The following is a 7,874-nucleotide window of genomic DNA, read 5'->3' as shown; positions in this document are numbered from 1 at the left end:
GGGCGTTCGTTCTCCCAAAGGCACAATTCCACTACCACCAATGTGGTGTTTTTTTTGCAAACAGCAATGGCTGTAATGCCCTTTTGTCTCAAACCACTCCCTGCCCGTAGGCAAACAAATATATTTTAGTGAATTCAGGCGGTCGACCCATACAGGTTTTGAACCTGGGTCCATCAACTGTCAAGCCAACACCTTAAGTGCTACGCCAAGATGTCCAAACCCTTCGATGAGGTCGCTCGGTGTTGGATTAAGGTTGCTACATTACCTCCTTCCTTGGGGAGAGCATGCCCCCACACTTCTTTATAGCAAGTCTCTCACGTGTACACACATCTTTGATGGCTTCACAGGCACTATCCCACTTCTGATACCAATGTAACACATTTGGGGGTAGCTCCAACTGGGACTCGAACCCCAGTCCAGTGACTAGCAAGCCAACACCTTATCCATTACCCCAAGAGATCAGAAGGTGGTAAGTGTTGGGTTAAGCTTGCTACAATATATACTTATATAGGGCAATGTGTGATCTGGGTGAGGCAGCATTGCCACTAGTGCTCCCGACACAGCCAAACACAATCTTTACCTTCTTAACCMTACCTAACCTAAAGTCAAATACATTTAGACAAASCACCATGTGAGCAGCAAGTTTAGGGTTAATGGAGTYAAGTGGGTGATGGGTAGGACCACCAGTATGAACTATATGTCTATGAATGTATTACAAACGGGATGGATGCTCTTCATCAACACCATATTTTCTGTGAAACTAGAAATCAGCAATCAATCAACAAGACTAATGAAATGGAGTCAATGAAGACATTAGAACTGCTAAAGGTAATATATTATATTCTGAAACTCATTTCTTACTGGTAGATTTTGTACATGATCTGTCAATCCTGATAGCGACGCTCTCTCTCTCTCCTCCCCTTCCCCCCATCTCTCTTTGCATGTGCTAGGGCGAAGTTTCCCCTAGATACAGATCTAGGATCAGCTTCCCCTCCCCAAACCTAACAAGGACCACTAGCGGGGGGAATTCAAACCTGATCCAAAGCCAGGGTCTATTTGGGGAACTTGTCCCATCCCCCACAACTCTACATGTGGATGCGGCTTTCTCCAGCTCACCATGCTCACAAAGAAAACAGCAGTGTATTTCAGCTGTAAGTATTTTGACGTTACTAGCGATATTATTTTAAATGAATTTACCTAGCTTCTTTATTATTCAACAATAACTCGGCCAATGTAGTTGTAGCGGGCTACATTTCGTCGATGCATGGAAAAGTATTAGCTATGGTGAAGCATTATGTTAGCTAGCTAGCAGGATTTTTCCTGGCTATACTGTTAGGTTAATTAGCCAGCTAGCTGCTAAAGGTTGCTGGAGTAGACTAATACATTCGGAATTGATTATTTATTGCATTGCTTATCTTTGCTATGATGTTTTAGATGTTCTCATATGAAAGAATTTTGTGTTGTGCATATGTTAAACTCCATAGGAGTAATGTTAAACTAGCTACTGGTAGCTAGCTACATTGTATTGCAAATGTGGTCCTAGTCGGAACGTTAGCTTTCCTGTGGCAGGACGAGTTATTTGCGCAAGTCACAAGTGAGACATTTTGTTTAGGGTGATTGTATTTTGAAATGGCAGCTAGGGATAGGGGCAATTTGGAATATTTCACTATTCAAATATGGATATCCGGATGGTCCAAATACATTTCTTTATTTTGTGAAAATATGTTTTGTTTGCCGCAGGACTGGCAGAGACCGTGCGGTGCTAGAAGGGAAGGTTTGATTGGGAGAGACAGTTGTTTCTGCCATAGGTAATCTGTCATACTATATATTTTTTAATGACGTGTCTATTTTAAAATTGTTCTCGTCAGAACATGYATAAAAGCAGGAATCTSTCGTGCCAAGGTATGTAGCCAACCGTCAACCACCCCCTCATTTCCTGCATTTTAAAGTGGCAATCGGCAGTTGCGAAATCKATTTTTGGACCTGCAATTTAATGATATATACCRATTGATTCTTGAAGAATCTAACTTATAAATGCCTCATGAGCTTAGTTCAACTGTTGTACCCRATCAGAACTCAACATATAAGCATGTTTTACTTCAATGTGGGTAAACAAAATGTAAACKAACACTATATAGCCTCAAAACATGGTTAAACATGGATCAATCCACTAATGGGAGGGAAATGTAGCCTCAAAATTAGCTGTTATTGGCAGAGAGATTTCAAAGTCTTTGTTATTGGTCTATTAACTTAGACCACCTGGGGATGTCACCAAGCAAGCCACAACTCCACCAATGCAAAACCTGCTGATTTAGAATGTCTTATGTAGATTGTATTTTTAATCAGCAACTATCAGGAAGTTACACTGATAAAAAAAAATTCATAGTTTCATCAGCTGTTGTACAAATATGATACAAAACACCAACTGAGTGACACCGGCTGCATCAGTGAGTATGAACCTGACAGCGAAAGCTCGAGTGACAGGTGTTCAGAACTCACTCAGCCTGGTAAATTTGTGACGGTAGACACCGGCTGTTTTCGTAAAGCAAGGGAACAGCCGCAGTCTACCGTCAAACTTACCAGGCTGAGTGAGTTCTGAACAAAAATGTAATGTCGTTGCTTGCTAATATGTGGATTTGTTGTTACTTTTATGTATGTTCCATCTTTTTGTGTTTTTCAGGCAAGCCTGGGAAAGAACTGAAAAAACGCACTAAAGAGTCAAGACAGACACCAGAAAGAGGCCCAAGAAGACTTGTACACGGGATCAGAGGACACCGAGGGATGTTCAGAACTCACTCAGTCCGGTAAGTTGGTGAGGGTACACTTTGAGACTGCTTACCTGACACGGAGGAAGTATTTTATTTTTTATCTCCTCTCCCTTACCTTCCCTATGCCCCCCTCCCCTATTGTGTTGGACCATCATGTGTTTTAATCTTTTCTTTGTTTGCGATTAGGTTTGGAGAATGACTTCTCAACCCAAGAGGCCTAAGAGCAGCTGTGAGAGAGCATCAGTTTGGGAAAATGTAAAGTGCTAAAGAAGGGTCCCGGCAAAGAGGATTGCCTGTTATGGGTCAGAGCCAGCTCTCAAAAACAGAACATGGAAAGACATAAAAACCTGGTGCACAACAAAATGCAAACAGACAAGGCTCTCCGCAGCCAGTAAAAGGCTAGCATGCCACGAAGCTGAAGTTCACACAGGTGAATGGGAGAGTTGTAAAAGACAAAAAGCTTTTTAGACATAGCTCTAAAATGAGGTCCTAGTTGAGCTTTGAGCTAGTTCTGCTCTTTTTTTGTGTTTGTTTTTGTGGTGGAAAACTTAGTGTGTCGAGCATAACACGTCAACCCTGTTACCAATAGATAAAAAGGCTAGCATTTTTTAGCAATTTCATTTTTTGTCTGAAACTTCCAATTCAAAGGCTTCCAATCCTTGTCACAAGGGATTTATACATGATTTATAATGAAACCCTGCCTCCCGAGTGGCGCAGTGGTCTTAGGCACTGCATCGCAGTTGCTAGCTGTGCCGCTATAGATTGATAAATTGTCAGCGTCGTCCTGGTTAGGGGAGGGTTTGTCTGGCAGGGATGTCCTTGTCCCATTGCGTTCTAGCAACCCTGTGGCGGGCCGGGCCCGCTGATTTTAAACCTAACCTTACCGGGCATGCATGCTGACACGGTCGCCAGGTGTATGGCGTTTTCTCCGACACATTGGTGTGCTGGCTTCCGGGTTAAGCGGGCATTGTGTCAGGAAGCAGTGCAGCTTGGCAGGGTCGTGTTTCGAGCACGCATGGCTCTCTACCTTCGCCTCTCCCGAGTCCGTAGGGAGTTGCAACGATGAAACAAGACTGTAACTACCAATTGGATACCGAAAATTGGGGAGATAATGTGGTTAAAAAATATATATAATATGTTATGGTCAACCTTTACTTTATTTGGCACTTAATTGTAGTAATTTTTTCATTTTATCTCTTGAGATGGGAAACTGTTTTTATTGTCGTTTTTATTCATTTGAATATGGTCTTTATAACAGAAGGTAAAATTAGTTGAACTTTTAGTTATGAATGGCAATATTCTAGTGGCCATTCTTCATTGCAATAGGCCCATGAAATAATATCAGCTTTTATGATGCTGGTAAAGATAGTACCTTTACAAAAGGCCCCTAACTGCGCAGTGTAGCCTATAGGTTATACACTGAGTGCACAACATAATAAGGACACCTTCCTAATATTTAGTTAGCCCCCCCACACCCTTTTGTCCTCAGAACAGCCTCAATTTATCAGGGCATGGATTCTACAAGGTGTTGAAAGCGTTCCACAGGGATGCATGCCCATGTTGAAGCCAATGGTTCCCACAGTTGTCAAGTTGGCTGGATGTCCTTTGGTTGGTGGAACATGAGCGTGAAAAACCCATCAGTGTTGCAGTTCTTGACACAAACCGGTGTGCCTGGCACCTACTACCATACTCCGTTCAAAGGCACTTAAATCTTTTGTCTTGCCCGTTCACCCTCTGAATGGCACACATACACTATCCAAGTCTCAATTGTCTCCAGGCTTAAAAATCATTCTTTAACCTGTCCCCTTCATCTACAAGTGACATCAATAAGGGATCATAGCTTTCACTTGGATTCACCTGGTCAGTCTGTCATGGAAATAGCAGGTGTCCTTAATGTTTTGTACACTTAGTGTAAATTTTGCAATAGTTATACATTTATGGATTTTGTTATGTAGCCTATTGTTGTCACTTTATTGAACCTGCCTGCAACCCACCCGCCTGGGGACTGCGGGTTATGAGACAATCCTTGCATGTTCTGCAGCCTTGTAAAAATAGGGAGAAGATGACTGGGATGCAGTTGGGCATTTATTGTCATGAATCTTGCCCTGGCGGCAGTTCTGCAAAGTGGTCACAAGCTGGCACAGGCATAAAGTAATAATACCTGATTTGAAACCTAACCTTAACCCTAACCACACTGCTAATCCTTACCTTAAATTAAGATCATAAAACATAATTATTTTCCACAAATATTTACAATATAGCCAGTTTTGACTTAGCAGTTGCCATATCTTGAGGAAATTGCGCAGTTCTGCCTCCAGGGCAATATTCATGACACGTCAAGCTGCGACTGGGAGAGGGAATGTAAAATCGATAACGAAATTGTTTTGACAATTAACATACATTTTATTATGAAAAGTACAATATATCCATGTACACATCAGATAGCTGCTCTTTCTCTGCTACCTCATTCTATTTCTCTAATTCTCTATTCTAGTATTCCCTGGTTATGTTTCAATTCTCCCTCATCTATTTCCTCACCTCTTCCTCAGACTCTTCTTTTCCTCTTTCTTGTCCTCCTTACTTTCTCCATCATTTTCCATCTGTTGCATCTTACTGGCCTTCTCTTGCTTCACAAGTTTTTTGGCTTTGCCCTTCTTTTTCTTATTGAACTTCCCTTCCTGAACATTTTGGACAAGGAGAAAAAGTTTGTAAGCTTATGGGTTTTCTCTTGAGCTACAATATCTAGAGCTATACTATACTGTACAAGTACATATGGCCAATATTCCCTTCTTGTATTTCCTCTCACCTGTGTAGGCCACTCCTGCCATTTCCTGTATGGAAGTTCTCTGTAGTGCTGAGGTTACAAGAGGAGAGAGCCCAGTGTGGCCAGACACAGGACCAGAGACCTTCCCTGGGCTTTGTAGGACCAGAAAGTAAAGTCAAATATCAGGAAAATGCTATGTTAAAAACAGTCTGTAGATATACTTTATAGCTCAACTATACACATTGCAGATACCTGACTACACTCAATAAGTAGAAGTAACTTACAAAGCTCTGGACATTGTTATTTTTTTCAGACTTGAGCCTGTTCCCGGCTAGACTGGTCTATATTTCTGCCATGCTGTCTATAATTTCAGCCATCTCCCGTGCATTTCTTGAGTGCCACTTTCAACCTCCCAAGTCATTCAGCCAACTGTCCAGGTCTACTGCCTTAAGATCACCTTCGCTGCAGTTTCTCTTCATCACTTGGATCAGTGCCCTCACCTCCTCGCCCATCCTCTTGATCTCCCTAGCCACGTCTTCATCCGTCAGTCTCTACTTCCTCCTCCCTATCCACTTCGCAATCCATCCTCTACAGCATCCCTCATTATTCTTCTGCCTCTCTTGGTTGATGTCCTGACTGTCATTGTGCGTCTTCAGGCCTTCCTCCAGGTTGAGTTCTATTGAGGTCAGGTTCTCTTTGATCCTCCTCAGGCTCTCCTCGTTGGTGTTGGTCCACTGTGTTTTCTTGTCCAGCTGCTGCCTGCAGGGCCGGACAGTGGGTACCACCTCCATCTGGCGCGACACCTTCTTCAGGGCACTCACAGAGGCAGGGAGGAGGATGTTGGGCGTGGCCACAATCTCAACAGACACAGGGTCAAACCATTGTGATGTGACACGCACACAAATTTAAAAGATGCCTTTGGAGGCTCTGGACTGTCCTCAGTAGAGGCGTCATTGCCATCATCAAGATGTGTGTCAGAGAGCTAGCTGGTCATAGTCCATTCTCCACATTCAGTGAAAGAGTTACTCAAAAAATGTGTGTGGGGGGAGGAGATAGACAGGTCATCATCCTCGTCCATATRCCTCACTTCAAACTTTGTCACCTTTCCATCCTCAACTTTCAGCGGTAGTGTCCTCCTTTCATGATCCTCATCATCACACTGTGTATCAGAGTCAACTAGTCAAAGACCATCCTCCTCACAGTGATGTCACTCAAGAAAGACATGGGCGGTAGGGTACAACTCTTTTACCTCCGATTCACAGTCAGTGAAGGTGTATATGGAAAAGTCATCCGAATTGGAGGATGAGATCACGTCATCATATTTTCTCTCTATCAGCCGAGTCACCCTTCCAGACAGGAGACAGAGAAAGGCATGTACTCATGGCAGCCATAGAATACACTGGCATTGACCCTCAAGGAAATGTAGAATATGTAGGCAATCCAACATGGTTGTACAAGTAGTGAGTAATACATGGGTAACTGAAAATGCAATAAATGCAACTCCCATAACATTAGGGGTGGGGCTAAAGACCTTCCATAGTATAGGATTCTTTAGCATCTCGAATGGATGATTGTCAATTCAACCAAGCCAACCAAAATGGCCATATGAATCAACAGTTTGATTTACAGTATCTGTTGTGTCTCTATGGGAACAGCAGAGATGACCTGGCTGAGAGGTTCTGGATTGATGTTCAATCTGTCCCTAGATGTCTGGTCCTGCCCACAACTCACAATGATTGGCTGTAATCAGTAAAGAATGAATTCAACACTGCTTAGCTCATTGCAGAATGCATAACTAATGTGCATGTGTTACTGATTTCCGTTCGAAATGACTTATAGGCTTTGTTCTTCTGTGCACCTTGCCGGTTGGCCACATCACAGAATCAGGGGTGTTAACCCTCATTGGATTCATCCGTCAACACATCACTCAATTTAAAAGGTGATAATATAACAAAAACAGGACAAAACAAATGTGTATTTTATATTTACCAAATAAGGTCGGCATCTTAAAGCTCTTTTGATTCTCTCATTATTACGATCCATTGCTTTCTGAGGGACATATTTCCATCTATTTGGATATGTGTATATATACACAGCTCAGGAAAAAAATACGTTTTTCTATTTATATGTATGTGTTTGGGTAAACTGAACATTTTTGTTTTATTCTATAAACTACTGACAACATTTCTCCCAAATTCCAAATAAAAATATTGTCATTTAGAGCATTTATTAGCAGAAAATGACAACTGGTCAAAATAACAAAAAATGTGCTGTGTTGTCAGACCTCGAATAATACTATTACTTTAACTTAGGAAGAGTTCTGAAATCAATATTTGATGGAA

The 7,874-nt window shown here is 42.1% G+C and overlaps 1 long non-coding RNA gene across 1 annotated transcript; it reads right to left on the bottom strand.

The window, feature by feature from the left end:
* Window positions 1–5,854: 5,854 nt before the first annotated feature.
* On the bottom strand, window positions 5,855–7,619 carry LOC139027517 (uncharacterized). Its single transcript, XR_011479618.1, has 2 exons — window positions 6,782–7,619; window positions 5,855–6,691 (listed from the first exon to the last, which is right to left on the bottom strand). It is a non-coding gene; the product is annotated as an uncharacterized lncRNA (long non-coding RNA).
* Window positions 7,620–7,874: the final 255 nt, after the last annotated feature.

Source organism: Salvelinus sp. IW2-2015, unplaced genomic scaffold, assembly GCF_002910315.2.
Source record: "Salvelinus sp. IW2-2015 unplaced genomic scaffold, ASM291031v2 Un_scaffold16702, whole genome shotgun sequence".
In the NCBI taxonomy this organism is placed as follows: domain Eukaryota; kingdom Metazoa; phylum Chordata; class Actinopteri; order Salmoniformes; family Salmonidae; genus Salvelinus; species Salvelinus sp. IW2-2015.
Note: the sequence above shows the minus strand (reverse complement) of the source record. Positions and strands in the feature narration are given on the sequence as shown.